Below are 19450 nucleotides of genomic sequence, written 5' to 3' on the forward strand. Positions count from 1 at the left end.
TAAATTGGATTGGTCTTTACTTTTTAGGGCCTGGTGGTGGAGCTACACTGGGCCTGGTGGTGGAGCTACACTGGGCCTGGTGGTCAAGGTACACTGGGCCTGGTGGTGGAGCTACACTGGGCCTGGTGGTCAAGGTACACTGGGCCTGGTGGTGGAGCTACACTGGGCCTGGTGGCCAAGGTACACTGGGCCTGGTGGTGGAGCTACACTGGGCCTGGTGGTGGAGCTACACTGGGCCTGGTGGTGGAGCTACACTGGGCCTGGTGGTCAAGGTACACTGGGCCTGGTGGTCAAGGTACACTGGGCCTGGTGGTCAAGGTACACTGGGCCTGGTGGTCAAGGTACACTGGGCCTGGTGGTCAAGGTACACTGGGCCTGGTGGTGGAGCTACACTGGGCCTGGTGGTCAAGGGACACTGGGCCTGGTGGTCAAGGGACACTGGGCCTGGTGGTCAAGGGACACTGGGCCTGGTGGTCAAGGTACACTGGGCCTGGTGGTCAAGGGACACTGGGCCTGGTGGTCAAGGGACACTGGGCCTGGTGGTCAAGGGACACTGGGCCTGGTGGTCAAGGGACACTGGGCCTGGTGGTCAAGGGACACTGGGCCTGGTGGTCAAGGGACACTGGGCCTGGTGGTCAAGGGACACTGGGCCTGGTGGTCAAGGGACACTGGGCCTGGTGGTCAAGGGACACTGGGCCTGGTGGTCAAGGGACACTGGGCCTGGTGGTCAAGGGACACTGGGCCTGGTGGTCAAGGGACACTGGGCCTCGTGGTGGAGCTACACTAGGCCTGGTCGTGGAGGTCAATGCAGCCTAATGGGTGTGGGGTGCCAGATGGTGTTTGATGGAGGAGGTCTATCGACTCAGTGGTGGAGATGCAGGCTTGGTTAACTGTCAGAGTGCAGCTCCTCTTTCAGAGTGTAAAGCTAAGCTTCAGAGCATGGATGGATCCTAGCCTGGCTAGTCACAAGAGATGAATGTTGAATTTGGTATGTATCACAGATGTTAACCCATCAGATAAAGACCAAAGGTCTCCCAAGGCCTCCAGATGATGCAGAGAGTTCAGCTCTGAGCTACTGAGGAGGGAAACGGGGTGCCTCTCGCACGGCCGGTGTGTCTGGATCACTTCATACCCTACAGTCTCCTTGTTGCTGCGGCCCAGCGGAGTGCTAACGTGGCACAGCTCCCAACGCTAACCGCTAACGCAGTTAACGCTAACAGACACTTAACTCACAAACACAGCAACATCCACACCACAGCAGCCATGAGATCTGAACATTGCAGTGGGAGCTACAGCAGCCAAGCACATCTCAATGTGCTAACACAGCCCAACACAGAGAGGAACAGGAACATCAACCCAGCGTAGCAGGACAGAGCTTTAACCAAAACGCAGAGCTGCAGATACTAGGTTGCAAGTGTTCTACCTTCATATGAACTGCATCCTTCACTGGCTCCCATCTCTATTCATTTAACGGCTTGTGGTGTCCACTCAATCAGTCACTTATAGGCTGCCCTGACGGCCAGAACAGAACCCAGCGCCGGAGAGAGGGAGGGGGGGACACTCCTGATCATACAGCCTGAGCAGACACTGCGGTACAGGGACACAAACGGAGAGAGGAAGGAGGAGTGGATGTGTGTGTGGCTCTTTTAAATGATGAGGGTGGAGAGATGAAGAGATTGGAGGTGAAAAGAGAGTGGTCTATATCAAGGGTGAGAGAGATTGAGAGGTTCAAAGTGGAGAAAGAACAGTCAATATCAAGAGGCAGTGATAGAGATCCAGGCAGACAGACAACAGCTCTGTGTGAGAGAGAGAAGAAGAGAGGGAGAGGAGGGAGGGATGTGGTGTGTGTGTGTTAGAGAGAGGGAGGGATATCCACTGCACTGTTGTGTGACTGGAAATTTAATAGAGAAAGGGATGGAGGGAGGCATGCAGGGGAGGAGGAGGGGAGAGCGATGCAATGCAAAAGCGCTGCACATTGGTATGGAATTCCAGGGGACCTCTATAGGCTGTGAACAATGGCACACCGTTACTGCATAGAGAGATGGAGGGGGTAGGGGACAGGGCGGAGAGGAAGAGGGAGAAAGAAAGCTAATCGTATAGATATGTCAGTGGAGTGAGTGCTCTATTGTGTACCGCAGCGAGTGGGACTGGTGGGGTAAACGGAAGAGAGACGGTGGGGGGTAAGGGGTTGGGGGGGCAGCTTAGGCCATGTACATAATGGGGGCATTGAGTGGGCACCATTCCAAACACAGACCTTAGAGGGAGCCCCAGTCACATGTAACGTACTGACTTTCATGAAATGGTACGTTACTCACATGGAATGACAAGGAAGGTATAGGGAGATAGGACATGACAATGACGGTGAAGCAGGCTGCGTTCGCACAAACAGAAGTTCTGAGTGTGTGTGTGTGTCAGAGAGAGAGAGACTGAGAGAAGAGTGGCTGTGAAAAAGACTGATTCACCATGTCTGAATATAGAATGTTATCGATTCACCACTAATCGCCCATCTGATTATCCACTGCCCCCCCCCCCCTTTCTCTCCCTCTCTCTCTCTATTGCACAGACACAGTCTCTCATTGCAATGACCTCTCCTTCCTCTCTGTCCCCCAATTGCTGTCTCCCACTGACACGCCCCCTCCCATCCCTGAGTATCACAATATTGATCTCATATTTGAGAGAAATCATACTAAATGAAGAGGACACATACCCGCTCTGAAAGATTCATAGCAATAAGTGAATGTGTGTGCTGGGGGGTGAAGCTCTAGGTACTGTATGTGCTTGATCGTTGCCAAGGGAACCTGTCAAAGCCAAACAGCAGAGAACGTTCCCTAATAAAAGCACATGTGCATTTCTACCTCCACCCTCTCACACACACACACTCTCTATCCGTCTCTCTCTCACACACGTTCTCTCTCCCAATCTCTCTATCCCCTCCTCTCTCTACCTCTCTCACACACACATAACCCAAACACTCTTTTTCTCTCTATCCCCCCTCACTTTCTCTCTCTCTCACACACACACACACTAATATGCTCTCGATATATATCCCTCTCATTCTATCCCTCTATCTATCTCTCTCACACTCTCTCTCTCCCCCCTCTCTCGCTCCCTTTCTCTCTCTCCCCCCTCTCTCTCTCACTCCCTCTCTCTCTGCTCTCTCCCTCTCCCCCTCTCTCTCTCTCCCTCCACTCTCTCTCTCTCTCCCTCGTCCCCCACTCTCTCTCTCTCTCTCTCTCTCCCTCTTCCCCCACTCTCTCCCTATTCCCCCACTCTCTCTCCCTCTTCCCCCACTCTCTCCCTCTCTCTCTCTCTCTCCCTCTTCCCTCACTCTCTCCCTCTCTCTCTCTACCTACTCAACTTCAAACTCTGAGTATAACCTGTAGAGTAACAACTAAAAACACACAGATGCACATTTATCTTCATCAGCTTTCTGTCAGGATTACATGTATTTCACTGGAGGCTGCTTTAGGGAGGACGCCTCATAATAATGTCTGGAATGGAGTCAATGGAGTGGTATCACCGCCTGGTATAGAGGTCCTGGATGGCAGGAAGCTTGGCCCCGGTGATGTACTGGCCATACGCACTACCCACTGTAGTGCCTTGCGGTCGGAGGCCAAGCAGTTGCTATACCAGGCAGTGATGCAACCCATCAGGATGCTCTCGATGGTGCAGCTGTAAAACCTTTTGAGGATCGGAGGACCCATGCCAAATCTTTTCAGTCTCCTGAGGAGGAATAGGTTTTGTCGTGCCCTCTTCACGACTGTCTTGGTGTGCTTGGACCATGTTAGTTTGTTGGTGATGTGGACGCCAAGGAACTTGAAGCTCTCAACCTGCTTCACTACAGCCCCGTTGATGAGATTGGGGGACTGCTCGGTCCTCCTTTTCCTGTAGTCCACAATCATCTCCTTTGTCTTGATCACGTTGAGGGAGAGGTTGTTGTCCTTGCACCACATAGTCAGGTCTCTGACCTCCTCCCTATAGGCTGTCTCATCGTTGTCAGTGATAGGCCTACCACTGTTGTGTCATCAGCAAACTTAATGATGGTGTTGGAGTCGTGCCTGGCCGTGCAGTCATGAGTGAACAGGGAGTACAGGGGGGGACTGAGCACGGACCCCTAAGGGGCCCCCGTGTTGAGGCTCAGCGTGGCGGATATGTTGTTACCTACCTTTACCACCTGGGGGCGGCCCTTCAGGAAGTCCAAGATCCAGTTGCAGAGGGAAGTGTTTAGTTCCAGGGTCCTTAGCTTAGTGATGAGCTTTGAGGGCACTATGGTGTTGAACACTGAGCTGTAGTCAATGAATAGCATTCTCACATAGGTGTTCATTTTGTCCAGGTGTGAAAGGGCAGTGTGGAGCACAATAGTGATTGCATCATCTGTGGATCTGTTGGTGCGGTATGCAAATTGGAGTGAGTCTAGGGTTTCTGGGATAATGGTGTTGAGCCATGACCAGCCTTTCAAAGCATTTCATGGCCACAGACGTGAGTGCTACAGGTTGATAGTCATTTAGGCAGGTTACCTTGGTGTTCTTGGGCACAAGGACTATGGTGGTCTGCTTGAAACATGTTGGTATTACAGACTCAGACAGGGAGAGGTTTAAAATGTCAGGGAAGACACTTGCCAGTCGGTCAGCTCATGCTCGGAGTACACGTACTGGTAATCCATCTGGCCTTGTGAATGTTGACCTGTTTAAAGGTCTTACTCACATCAGCTGTGGAGAGCATGATCACACAGTCGCAATAGGGACAATAGTAAACACCTAAGCGGCGGATACAGAGAATGTCAAGGTGCATCTACACAAGAGACGTGCAGTACTTAATTGTATAACATAATAAGAAAGACTAGCCTACATATTGAATAAAGTTATGTAAGTTATTAATCCTCCTGCCTGTCCTGCCTCTGAGACAAGGGAAAAGCATCCTATTCAACCAGACTGGTCTTAATCAATAGGAGAAGGGGCATTTTTTGTTGTCGTTTGTTGTAAATTCTCATCCCTTCCAGCCGTGCTCGCGTGTTTATTAGTGGCCTACGCATGCCTGGAGAAACTGACATGTTTCTATTAGATGTCTATATTTATCCTCAACGATTCGTATTTACACGAAATAGTTTACTAGGCCTATGTTTCGTCATGATTTTTCCTTCCCCGACTTTCGGTGGTTGTATTTTTCCATCTGGCCATATAAGATGAACGGGCTCTGCTTTCTTAGGTCGGGAAAACACGGCACTGGTACAAGCGCCGAAAAAGGGTGAATCAATTTGAGAGAGAGAGAGAGAGAGAGGGCGGGTTGGAGAGAGAGAGAGAGGGAGAGAAAGGACGAGAGGGAGAAGGGAGAGAAGACGCTGACTATAGGCTACGCCTCTGCAGTTTAAGGAATATATTAAAAGGAAAGGTAAGATTCATTAAATGGTATCAGAGTATAAGGGACGTTATTCGTGTGTCGCATGTTAAACAAATCCCGTTGTTTGACTTTGGATTCTCAGCTTTCATAAAGCAGCGTTGGGGTATGACCAGCCTATTCTTTATCTGCTGAATAGTTTTCGCTGTTCCAATATATTTAATTTGCGGTTGTAGTTAACGAATTAATGCGGTGGTGTCTGTATGTGTGGATTTGCGTGCGTTTGTGCGTGCGTTCGTCTGTGCGTGCAAGCAGCGACGCGCATCAATTTAAAATGAAAAATGTTAAGGCTATTGCTTTAATAAGGACCGCGTTTCAGAAATGATAGGACGGAATATCAACCATGTTTCTGGACAGAAACAAGCGGATAGCCTACATTATCGTCCTGAAATGTGAGGGGGTTCGGCGCCTTTAATAATGAATTGTGGCGAGACGATACATTTAATTTGGTGAGAGTGCGTACGAATGAAACATGAAAGTCAAGTGATTCGTGTACTTCATACTTAATTCATAAGAAGACATATGCGCGTCTCGTTAAATTGCCTGTTTCTGACATTGGTGTCGTGTCTTTGGCAAATGGCATTGATAACAATTGATAAATGCACAGGGCAGTAGCCAAATTTAAAAATAATAATTATTGCCTATAATTTAAAATAATTGTATTGTTATGGCTCGTATTTCACAGTTCTGCTGAGTAGCCTAATGCGTGGCTCATTACATATTTCCTATTTCAATAGGCCAATAGTTCTGAGAAAAAGTTATTAGGCTATACCCACTGAAATAACGTGGAAACAACGTTGAGTCAACCAGTGTGTGAACAGTGGGTACTATTAAGCCACATTATTTGCGGTCATCTGTTTCGTTTGGTTATTCTCTTTTGACAATGATTAGTGTCTCCAAATAGTGTGAATAATGCGGAGGCACCGTGCGCGGCACGTGACTGAGGCATGCAGGTTAAGCCACTATAACTGTGGCCCACAGAGGAGCCCCTCTGATTGAGAACAAGGAGCAGATAGATTAGGCCTGATGAATGAAGATCTACCGCCTCTATCTGCAACACAACGATACGGGTACGAGCGGATTGAAATGCTAATGTTCAGCAGTGTGTTTTGGGTGGGCAGTCTGGCAGAATGAGATTGCTGCCTGGCACAGCAGTCAGTGGGCATGGTTTGATTTCGTGAGTTTATGATAGGGGCAAAGTTGTTAATGGGGCGTTAGGGGACAAAGTGAAGCACTGGGCAGGATTAGATTGAGGGTGAAGTGTGATGGGTGGTTAGGCTAGAATGGGGGAGAGGAGAGTGCTTTAAAAGAGGCCCTTCAAGCACTGGTCCTGGGCCAGTTCTGCCTCTCAGCTGGTGGTGGATGGCTGAAGTTTGATTTCAGCTCCAAGCTAATTTTGGAGCAGTGCTCAGAGGCATTTCTGTTTGAGATATGACTGGGGAAAAGCTGCCATTCTGAGAATGAAAAGTTATTTAATTGTGAATTGTGGAGATGGACTTAAGGGTTAAATATATGAAATAGAGAGCAATGGACAGAAAAAGGTAATAAACTAATAAATACACAACTTTAGAGAGAATATTTTCCCCAAGAAACAAAGTAGTGAGCAAAATGAACATTTAAAAAAATATATTTTCTACATGTGTCTGACTTTACACTCATCTCTGGTCCACTCAATCATCCAAACCTCATCCACTGCTGGTCTTGAACATAGACCCAGTCCCATAAACCAGTCTCACTGCTGTTAAATCTGTGGAGATGGTGCCAAAGTTTAATGAAAACAATTTCCACTATGTCAGATTTGATGCTTGTTAGTACCTAGTGTATCACTGCTTCACTCTTAATTGCTCAGTGAACGACTGTGAAGCATGCCATTATAACGACAAGCCCCTGTGCTTATTCTTAACCATTTTGCTTGTAACTACAGATGTAAAAATTGAAGATGACGTTAAGTTAATGTTTCTCTTATAGCAGATGTTTCAAAGTGTTCAGATAAAACGGGGCCTGTTAGTACATGTGAGGTGGAGCTGTGCGGGTAATCAAAGTGCACATCCCTCTCCTCTCCACTCATAGGACCAGTACAAGTCACAGAGTGGCCCTGGGAGAAGAAGAAGAATGTCACTTTAAATATCACATTAGAGACAAGGCCTTTTAGCCAAGGGCAGGGTTTTAACAAGATCAAGACATCCCGTAGCTGTAAAACGAGGATACATCTAGCTCTTGAAACACACACAAGTGGTTCTTCCCCTTCCTTCATTCATTCCTTCCCTCCCATCCCACCACCAAAGATATTCCCTAAAAATGTCCTTGAGATGAATTGAAATGGATTAAAACTAGACTGGGTCAAAAGGTGACCAATAGCAAGCGTTGGACAGTCAGAGGAAAACAAGAACATTATTTATGAAGCATTGTCCTCTATGGATTGAAGGGTTTAGACATTATTTCCCCGGGCTTCACACTCCAAGCAAATCCAGAAACCTGCTACACTGAATTAGTAAAGGCTTTGGAACTGTTAGTGATCTGTCATGTAGCTGTGGCCCAGGCTGCCCCAGAATCCTTTTCAGTCTTGACAGTGCACAGCCATTGGCACCTCTTTACCTAATATGCGTGTTATTAAAATTAAACAATGTCATGATTCACAAGGAAAGGTTAACTCAGATTACTTAATAGCGTGCAAGTGTAATATTTTATTCAAGACATAGTTGACCTGCTGTAGGACATCCCATGAATTTGAACTTTTACCCCATTCACCCAAACTGAGTTGTTGTTAAGGAGCACTGCTCAGAATTGACATAATTTTGCTTTGTCCCAGTCAGCTAGCTTTTAATATAGATCTCACTAGATTTTAATATGGTGCTCACTATATTTTAATATAGAGATAGCTAGATCTTAATATAGGGCTCGCTAGATTTTAATATAGGGCTCGCTAGATTTTTATATAGGGCTCGCTAGATTTTTATATAGGGCTCGCTAGATTTTAATATTGAGTTCGCTAGATTTTAATATAGGGCTCGCTAGATTTTTATATAGGGCTCGCTAGATTTTAATATAGGGCTCGCTAGATTTTAATATAGGGCTCGCTAGATTTTAATATAGGGCTCGCTAGATTTTAATATGGAGTTCGCTAGATTTTAATATGGAGCTCGCTAGATTTTAATATGGAGCTCGCTAGTAGAGATTTTTAATATGGAGCTCACTAGATTTTAATATAGAGCTCGCTAGATTTTAATATAGAGCTCGTTAGATTTCGATATAGAGCTCGTTAGATTTCGATATAGAGCTTGCTAGATTTGAATATAGAGCTCGCTAGATTTTAATATGGAGCTCGCTAGATTATAATGTAGAGCTCGCTAGATTTGAATATAGATCTCGCTAGATTTTAATATAGAGCTCGCTAGAATTTAATATAGATCTCGCTAGCTTTTAATCTAAATCTCGCTAGATTTTAATTTGGAGCTCGCTAGATGTTAATGTAGAGCTCGCTAGATTTTAATGTAGAGCTCGCTAGATTATAATATGGAGCTCGCTAGATTATAATATGGAGCTCGCTAGATTATAATATGGAGCTCGCTAGATTATAATATGGAGCTCGCTAGATTATAATATGGAGCTCGCTAGATTATAATATGGAGCTCGCTAGATTATAATATGGAGCTCGCTAGATTTTAATTTGGAGCTCGCTAGATTTTAATATGGAGCTCGCTAGTAGAGATTTTTAATATGGAGCTTGCTAGATTATAATATGGAGCTTGCTAGATTATAATATGGAGCTCGCTAGATTTTAATTTGGAGCTCGCTAGATTTTAATATGGAGCTCGCTAGTAGAGATTTTTAATATGGAGCTCGCTAGATTTTAATATAGAGCTCGCTAGATTTTAATATAGAGCTCGCTAGATTTTAATATAGAGCTCGTTAGATTTCGATATAGAGCTCGTTAGATTTTGATATAGAGCTTGCTAGATTTGAATATAGAGCTCGCTAGATTTTAATATGGAGCTCGCTAGATTATAATGTAGAGCTCGCTAGATTTGAATATAGATCTCGCTAGATTTTAATATAGAGCTCGCTAGAATTTAATATAGATCTCGCTAGCTTTTAATCTAAATCTCGCTAGATTTTAATTTGGAGCTCGCTAGATGTTAATGTAGAGCTCGCTAGATTTTAATGTAGAGCTCGCTAGATTATAATATGGAGCTCGCTAGATTATAATATGGAGCTCGCTAGATTATAATATGGAGCTCGCTAGATTATAATATGGAGCTCGCTAGATTATAATATGGAGCTCGCTAGATTATAATATGGAGCTCGCTAGATTATAATATGGAGCTCGCTAGATTTTAATTTGGAGCTCGCTAGATTTTAATATGGAGCTCGCTAGTAGAGATTTTTAATATGGAGCTTGCTAGATTATAATATGGAGCTTGCTAGATTATAATATGGAGCTCGCTAGATTTTAATTTGGAGCTCGCTAGATTTTAATATGGAGCTCGCTAGTAGAGATTTTTAATATGGAGCTCGCTAGATTTTAATATAGAGCTCGCTAGATTTTAATATAGAGCTCGCTAGATTTTAATATAGAGCTCGCTAGTAGAGATTTTTAATATAGAGCTCGCTAGTAGAGATTTTTAATATGGAGCTCGCTAGATTTTAATTTGGAGCTCGCTAGATTTTAATTTGGAGCTCGCCAGATTTTAATATGGAGCTCGCTAGTAGAGATTTTTAATATGGAGCTCGCTAGATTTTAATTTGGAGCTCGCTAGATTTTAATTTGGAGCTCGCTAGATTTTAATATGGAGCTCGCTAGTAGAGATTTTTAATATGGAGCTCGCTAGATTATAATTTGGAGCTCGCTAGATTTTAATTTGGAGCTCGCTAGTAGAGATTTTTAATATGGAGCTCGCTAGATTTTAATTTGGAGCTCGCTAGATTTTAATTTGGAGCTCGCTAGATTTTAATATGGAGCTCCCTAGTAGAGATTTTTAATATGGAGCTCGCTAGATTATAATATGGAGCTCGCTAGATTTTAATTTGGAGCTCGCTAGATTTTAATATGTAGCTCGCTAGTAGAGATTTTTAATATGGAGCTCGCTAGATTTTAATATAGAGCTCGCTAGATTTTAATATAGAGCTCGCTAGATTTTGATATAGAGCTCGCTAGATTTGGATATAGAGCTCGCTAGATTTGGATATAGAGCTCGCTAGATTTGGATATAGAGCTCGCTAGATTTGAATATAGAGCTCGCTAGAGTTGAATATAGAGCTCGCTAGATTTGAATGTAGAGCTCGCTAGATTTAACTATAGAGCTCGCTAGATTTGAATATAGAGCTTGCTAGATTTGAATGTAGACCTCGCTAGATTTAAATATAGAGCTCGCTAGATTTGAATATAGAGCTCGCTAGATTTGAATATAGAGCTCGCTAGATTTTAATATACAGATTGCTAGATTCTAATATGGCACTCATCTAGATTTTAATATTGAGTTGAATATAGAGCTTGCTAGATTTGAATATAGATCTCGCTAGATTTGAATATAGAGCTCGCTAGAATTTAATATAGGGCTTGCTAGACTTTAATATAGAGCTCGCTATATTTTAATATAGAGCTCGCTAGACTTTAATATAGAGCTCGCTAGATTTTAATATAGAGCTTGCTAGATTTTAATATAGAGCTTACTAGATTTTAATATAGATCCCACTAGATTTTAATATAGATCCCAATAGATTTTAATATAGATCCCACTAGATTTTGATATAGAGCACACTAGATTTTGATATAGAGCACACTAGATTTTGATATAGATCACACTAGATTTTAATATAGAGCACACTAGATTTTAATATAGATCCCACTAGATTTTGATATAGAGCACACTAGATTTTAATATAGAGCCAACTAGATTTTAATATAGATCCCACTAGAATTTGATATAGATCCCACTAGATTTTGATATAGAGCCAACTAGATTTTAATATATAGCTTGCTAGATTTTAGTTATACAGTGAAGAATAAAGACACATCACTGTGTTAGCAAGCCCATAGAATCCACACAAGCCCCTGGTTGGCTGTTTGCCCCAGGAAGAGAAGAGCGGACAGGTCAACTATGCCCAGTTGGCAGACTATTTGAACTGCCAAAACCAAGCTGAGAGTCATAACTTTGTTGTTGTCACAAATTAAGTGTGGGATAGGTGATCTCAGTCATTTAAGAAATCAGGCCAGCCTGCACTTTCATTTCAGAGTCACATCACTGCATAACTGATGAGGCAGATGAAAACAAGCAAACAGGAACAGAGGAGATTACACCTGCACACCTAGCCAAGAGCAAAGCTGTCTAGGACTGGGAGATAATGCCTTAACCTCTCAGGGCTCTTGTCACCTGAATCCCTGAATCAAGTGCTTTCAGACTTGAGCATTGTCAATCTGCACAGCTCTGTTCACCATTTTGGAGTGTTACGTTAGAGAGAAAATACCACAGTAAGACGTGTGTCTTTAACTTTATAAATGTGGTTGTGTGTATGTGTGTGTGTGGGTGGGTGGGTGGGTGTGGTTGTGTGTGTGAGAGAGAAACTTGACTTTTTAAAAGAAAGCAAGAGGGGGGATATAGATGAGACTGGCACTATTCTCAATAGGGCAAGAAGTTGGCTGATCTCTATATAGGCTGGGATTGTCATTGATTGATAGCAGCCCAACTTGCTGGTGTCGACAGGATGGAGGTTGAAGTTGACTGCTAGCATGCTGGAGAGATTTGCTGATCAGCTATGATAGGCTGAATTTGTGGGAACAACCTAGGGCTGTCCATGAATAATGCAGTGTGATGAACCGCATGGCATTACAGCCTCTGTTATCATGTCACACATATCAGCGTTTGTCCCCACATGTGCCTATACATTGTCCCCTCATGTGCCTATACATTGTCCTAACCACAGGAGGGAAGAGTAAAGATCTAGGTTTCCTTTTGTATGATCTGGCATCACTTCAATCTTAATAACCAGAGTATGGATATTGCATGAGCACTGACTGACCCATTCTCAGCAGAGCTGCTAAGCCGCCTGCCACTGATGACAGAGCAGATATAATTAGCTGTGATTGGTTTGATTGAGTGTCCAGCCTAGGCCTGGGTGTCGACCCTTCTGGGGACATGATGACTGGCATTAATAATTGAATAATAGTTGGGGAGAATGACAGTGGTTAATGATATCAAATGAATACCATAATCCATTGAGTTGACATCATTAGAAATAGTGGAATTTCCCCTGGGGGGGATGTGCTCATGTCTATGTCCCTTACAGCAGGGGAGTCTGGGTAGGGACTGGGAGCCATAGATGGGTTACCTTCTTGTGTTAATGAAAGGTACTGTGGGAGTGACAGTGGTCGGCTCTACTAGACCGCTGGGTAAGGACCATCCAGCGACCACTGGGTAGAGACCGCTGGGTAGCGACTGCTGGGTAGGGACCGCTGGGTAGGGAGCGCTGGGTAGCGACTGCTGGGTAGGGAGCGCTGGGTAGCGACCGCTGGGTAGCGACCGCTGGGTAGGGAGCGCTGGGTAGCGACCGCTGGGTAGGGACCGCTGGGTAGGGAGCGCTGGGTAGCGACCGCTGGGTAGCGACCGCTGGGTAGGGACCGCTGGGTAGCGACCGCTGGGTAGCGACCGCTGGGTAGGGAGCGCTGGGTAGCGACCGCTGGGTAGGGAGCGCTGGGTAGGGAGCGCTGGGTAGGGACCGCTGGGTAGCGACTGCTGGGTAGGGAGCGCTGGGTAGCGACCGCTGGGTAGGGACCGCTGGGTAGCGACCGCTGGGTAGGGACCGCTGGGTAGGGAGCGCTGGGTAGGGAGCGCTGGGTAGGGACCGCTGGGTAGCGACCGCTGGGTAGGGAGCGCTGGGTAGGGAGCGCTGGGTAGGGACCGCTGGGTAGGGAGCGCTGGGTAGGGAGCGCTGGGTAGGGACCGCTGGGTAGGGAGCGCTGGGTAGGGAGCGCTGGGTAGGGAGCGCTGGGTAGGGAGCGCTGGGTAGCGACCGCTGGGTAGGGAGCGCTGGGTAGCGACCGCGGGGTAGGGACCGCTGGGTAGGGACCGCTGGGTAGGGAGCGCTGGGTAGGGAGCGCTGGGTAGGGAGCGCTGGGTAGGGAGCGCTGGGTAGGGACCGCTGGGTAGGGACCGCTGGGTAGCGACCGCTGGGTAGCGACCGCTGGGTAGGGAGCGCTGGGTAGGGAGCGCTGGGTAGGGACCGCTGGGTAGCGACCGCTGGGTAGGGAGCGCTGGGTAGCGACCGCGGGGTAGGGAGCGCTGGGTAGCGACCGCGGGGTAGGGAGCGCTGGGTAGGGACCGCTGGGTAGGGACCGCTGGGTAGGGAGCGCTGGGTAGGGAGCGCTGGGTAGGGACCGCTGGGTAGGGACCGCTGGGTAGGGAGCGCTGGGTAGGGAGCGCTGGGTAGGGAGCGCTGGGTAGGGAGCGCTGGGTAGGGAGCGCTGGGTAGGGAGCGCTGGGTAGGGACCGCTGGGTAGGGAGCGCTGGGTAGGGAGCGCTGGGTAGGGACTGGGGGCCATAGATGGTTTTCCTTCATGTGCTCCATGGGAGTGAGAGTGGTCGGCTATACTATAAGGTTCGACCATGTGTTAGTAAAGCCGGTCGCATAATAGAACGCGATTATGCTGCTGCTCACTCGTGTCACATGGGTGACTGGAAGCGGGAGGGTTACGGTTGGATCGTGTTATTAAAAATTGGTTGGGTAATGAAAGCGGTCAGTTTTACATGGTTTGGTCGTATATTGGCTAAGCCGGTTGGGTGATGGTAGTGGGGTGGGGGACTTTGAGATCACGTGTTAGTAAATGTGGTGGGGTAATGAAAGCGGTCAGTGACCTCTCTTCTTTGGAGCCATGGCAGCTTGGCTGCATCAAGGCACAATATCTTGAGGGCGTTTGTTTCGGGTCAGTGGCAACGTAAGAGCTCAATACAGCCATGCAAAGTCAGACAAACTGAAGCTAGGGGCTTTTCCTCTGTCTGCTTGACTGGCTGTGTGTGATCAGAGAGCACTACAGTTAGCGCCTGCATGCCTGCGAGGATGTTGATGATGATGTTTATTACAGTGTAATGGTGATGATGATAATGGTAGTAATGCAGCAACTAGACATTGCAATGATCTTGCCATGATTATGATGACCACAAAGCATCATGGGGTGGCAGGTAGCCTAACGGTTAACAGCATTGGGCCAGTAACCGAAAGGTCGCTGGTTCGAATCCCAGAGCCAACTAGTTGAAAAATCTGTAGATGTGCTTTTAAGCAAGGCACTTAACCCTTATTTCTATTGATAAGAGCATCTGCAAAATGACTCAAATGTGTGGTATTTTACCAAGTGGTATTTTTGGTTGACCGTTTGGTGAGGTCACTGTTTTGTGAGGTCACAATGCTCAACAAGCTGAGTGGGAACGTGACTGAGAAGGACACATAGGCAGAGGGCTACACATCCAGGTGATGTCACAGGGAGAATGTGACAGTGGGGGAGAGCAGCCCCCAGTGTCTCCTAGTAGAGTTCTCTGAAGGCCAGAGAGGAGCAGGCAAGCTGCAGTTAGTGACGTCATACATGATTACTGCGATAAATCACTGATTCTGCCCTATGGTTAGGAAGGATGATTATTCTGAGTGCCATGGTGAACAATACGCATGCCTTTATTATTTTGTTTTTCCTCTTCTCAGGGGTCTGCTGGATGGGGTTATACGGAGACTGTTGACTCAGTTGTACTCATTTAGTTATATATTTTGCTACTCTTGAATTTTTTTCTCTCCTAGTTTTTTACTGGGTGCAGCAGCACCAGTGAGTGAGAGCCCCAGGCCCCAGTCCTCAGTGTGGAGTGATGGAGCTGCCCCGTGTTGAGAACTGCAGAGCCAGGCGACGGACACCCCTGCTGTTGATGTGACGGAGACACGCAAGATGGTGAGTGAGCAGGTTACTATGGCAACCCGAGTCTCCTCGAGCGCTTCTATTTCGCACAGCGTGGGAGAGAGGGGTGGAGAGAGATCGTGGAGAGGGGAATGGTGTAGAAACCAGCAGAGGAGAGGTGTGGAAAGAGCAGTCGGACTGAAAGGGGTGAGGAGAGAGAGACACAAGCATTATATGAAGAGAGGATTGAAAGATCACAGAGGAAAAGAAGAGGGATGATAGAGGGAGTGGATGGAGTAAAACGAAGTGAGATGTGAATGATGGGGTGAGACCAAGAAGGCATGATAGAAGAGTAAAGCAGAAGGGAGGGATGACAGGGACGTGTCCTGTGATAAAGAGGTGCCCTGCTGTCAGGTATACAAGCTTGTTTTTGCCCTGTTTACTCCTCCATACTCTCAGCCAATACCTTTTTCCCTCCATATACAGTACGTTTTCCATGTTTCTCTCTCTCACTGTCCCTCAATTCATCCATCTCTCTCTCTCTCTCTCTCTCTCTCTCTCTGTATCTGTCTCTAACTCTCGTAATGATTTGGTTGGCACGGCACTCTGCTGTGATAAAGACTGACGTGGTGTCAGTCTTGGTGACTGGTCTCCATGGAGACGTCCATCAGTCAGTCTGTGTCAGTGTTTCCTAGGCGAATCCTTATCGTGTTTGTCAGTGAGGGTGTTTATCTGTCTGTGTATTAGTCAGTGTGTCAGTCATAGAGCATGTTGGGGCAAGGCCTGGATGGATGGGGGAGTGTTACTTATCACACAAAACATACACAAAAATACACACACACAAATACACACACACTATGCTTATTTGCCAAAAAATGCACACAATCTCACACAGCACTGTAGGATCTTAATGCAAACACATATGAAATGTGTTATGACACATAGACAAACATTCACATGCCATAGACTCCCAAACACACACAATATGCCGTCAAACATAAGGACATACATTTAAAAATGCACATATAGCACTGTAGACACATAGATTGTTACACACATAGAATGTAGACACACATAGAATGTGACACACATAGAATGTGACACACATAGAATGTAGACACACATAGAATGTGACACACATAGAATGTAGACACACATAGAATGTAGACACACATAGAATGTGACACACATAGAATGTGACACACATAGAATGTAGACACACATAGAATGTAGACACACATAGAATGTGACACACATAGAACAAGTGAGGATAAATGCACAAACACTCACACAAACACATTCTATGCATTCTGTAAAACACAATGTTTTGACCCCACAAAAACACTACACGCATGCCTGCGTGTCTTTCCCCTGCAGTGGAAAAGGCAACTTGAAAAAAAAGGTTTGACAGAAAAAATGCTGAAGCAAGTTCTCACAAAAATAGCTTGGAGCAACAAGCAGTGCTGAGCTATGCTGTGTGTGGAGGGGGCTTTGAACGGAGCCGGTGAAAGGGTGCCGTTTACATGGCTCTGTAAATGGCTGAGAGACATTTTGATTAACGGCTGACTCCGGCTTCCCCCTCAGTGCACAGGAATTGAGTGTATCAACATGCTTCACCCTTAAATACTGATTAATTGTTCACAAAATCGGCATCTTGCAACTAAGGCTCCGGAACAGAACGGACAGTAATAATTTGAAGAGGAACGTTGGTTCCCCTACAGAGCCTTCAGAAAGTATTCATACCTCTTGATTTATTCCACATTGTGTTGTGTTACAGCCTGAATTCAAAATGGATTCAATAGATTTTTTTTCTCATCCATCTACACACAATACCCCATAACGACAATGTGAAAACATGTGTTTAGAAATGTAAGCAAATTTATTGAAAATGAAATACAGAAATATCTAATTTCAAGCATTCCCACCCCTTTGCTATGACACTCCAAATTGAGTTCAGGTGCATCCAATGTCCTTTGATCATCCTTGAGATGTCACTACAACTTGATTGGAGTCCACCTGTGGCCAATTCAATTGTTTGTACATGATTTATAAAGAAACACACCTCTCTAAGGTCCCACAGTTGACAGTGCATGTCAGAGCAGAATATATACCATAATGTCCAAGGAACTGTCTGTACATCTCCAAGATTGTGATGAGGCACATATCCGGGGAAGGGTATACCACAAATTGTAGTGTTGAAAGTTTCCAAGAGCACAGCGGTCTCCATCATGGGGGGCGGCGGGGGGGGGGGGGGGGGGGGGGGGGGGATTCTTATAGCAGGCTGTCTGACCAAACTGAGCAACCGGATCAGAAGGACCTCTCTGACAGAACTACAGAGTTCCTTGGCTGAGATGGCAGAACCTGCCAGAAGGACAACAGTCTTTACAGCACTTCACCAATCTGGGTTTTATGGGAGAGTGGCCAGACGGAAGCCACTTCTGAGAGAAAGGCACATGACAGCATGCCTGGATTTGCAAAAAGGCACGTGAAACACTGATAGCATAAGGCAAAAGATTGTGTGGTCTAATAACAGAAAAACGTAACTCTTTGGCCTGAATGCAAAGCGCTATGTCTGGGAGAAAGCCAGGCACAGCTCATATAACACCATTCCTACCTTGAAGCATGGTGGTGGCAGCATCATGCTATGGGGATGCTTTTCATCGCCAGGGAGACTGGTAAGGATAGAGGGAACAATGAATGGAGCCAAATACAGGCAAATCCTTAATACCATGAAGTCCAAGGAACTGTCCGTACTTCTCCAAAATAGAATTGTGATGAGGTATATATCTGGGGAAGGGTATAAAACAATTTCTAGCGTGCTTCAGAGTGCAAACGACTATAGACTGGGGCAAAGATTTACGTTCCAACAGGAGAAGAACCCCAAGCATACAGCCAAAGCAACACTGGAATGGCTTCAGAACAAGAATCTGAAAGTCCATTGAAAATCTGAGGAAAGAAATCTGCATGGAAGAATGGGAGAAAATCCCCAAATCCAGATGTGCAAAGCTGATACAGACATACCCAAGAGGACTCAAAGCTGATACAGACATACCCAAGAGGACTCAAAGCTGATACAGACATACCCAAGAGGACTCAAAGCTGATACAGACATACCCAAGAGGGCTCGAAGCTTTAATTGCCAAAGGTGCTTCTACATTGACTCAGGGGTATGAACAGTTTTGTAAATTAGATATGTCTATTTAATTTTCAATACATTTGCAAAAATTTCAAAACACATGTTTTCACCTTGTCATTATGGATTAGTGTGTGTAGATAGGTGAGATTTTCGTATTTTTTAATTCAGGCAGTAACACAACAATGTGGAATAAATTAAGGGGTATGAATACTTTTTGAAGGCATCTAGTGAATATTAGAGTTAAGATGTTAACATTGAAAGGTCTTTCATCCCGGCATGCAACGATGAGTCGTATGAAGCTTGCAGTGAGGGATTTGAACATGTGGGGAAGGTAATGTAATGTGTGCTAATGGGAGTGCTTTAGAAGGGTGATGAACACACTGACTTTTAATCTGCTGCTCATGGCCCTCTCTCTGGAGGGGAGGAGGGCTCTCTCTCTCTCTGTCTTCTCTCTCTCTCTCTCTCTCTCTCTCCTGTATGAGCAATTCTGAATAGATCAGGCCTTCACTTTGCATCCTGAATTCTAATGAAGCCCACAGACTGTGTGTGCATTGAGAGAGACTGCTTGATGTGTCTACGTATAGAGTGAATGTGTGTGTGTAAAGTCCAGTGAATGTGTAGTGCTAAGTCTCAACAAATATAAAGTCTTGCTTTACAATTTATCCCGGCTATTTTGAAGGTGTTAAGGTTTGTCTCATCATTTATAAAACGAGAACTCTGCAATATTTAATCAATGACTTACGATACATTATGTTGTATCGTAATTTGCTTAAATATGGATTACCAACCGTCAAAAACAGATGTTGTCTCTGACATACAAAAATGTGCTTTATAGAAACCTGTGTGTGTAAAAAATGCGGTATGATGGTTGAAATCAATATTCAGCACAATAGTAGTGTTTTCAGCTGAATCTGGTAGCTGACTGGCACAATCCTCCCCTGTCCTCCTGTGCCTTTAGCCAAGGTAGGGTATTGACTGCCACCATTGATTTACCTGTACTAACATCCCCACTCGAACCCTGTGCACAATATTTCAATAACCTGGGGGCTTCC

The 19450-nt window shown here is 45.7% G+C and overlaps 1 protein-coding gene across 4 annotated transcripts in view; it reads left to right on the top strand.

Moving 5' to 3' along the window:
* Window positions 1–5062: 5062 nt before the first annotated feature.
* The window catches only part of LOC129833447 (leucine-rich repeat-containing protein 4B-like), a 39453-nt gene continuing 25065 nt past the window's right edge, over window positions 5063–19450 (top strand). For 2 of the 4 annotated variants that reach the window (XM_055898063.1, XM_055898062.1), the window contains exons 1-2: window positions 5063–5388; window positions 15172–15316. The gene's annotated coding sequence lies outside the window, so the exon portion shown is untranslated. The other 2 variants (XM_055898064.1, XM_055898065.1) reach the window with 2 other exon arrangements.

Source organism: Salvelinus fontinalis, chromosome 34 (genome assembly GCF_029448725.1).
Source record: "Salvelinus fontinalis isolate EN_2023a chromosome 34, ASM2944872v1, whole genome shotgun sequence".
NCBI classification, from domain to species: Eukaryota; Metazoa; Chordata; class Actinopteri; order Salmoniformes; family Salmonidae; genus Salvelinus; species Salvelinus fontinalis.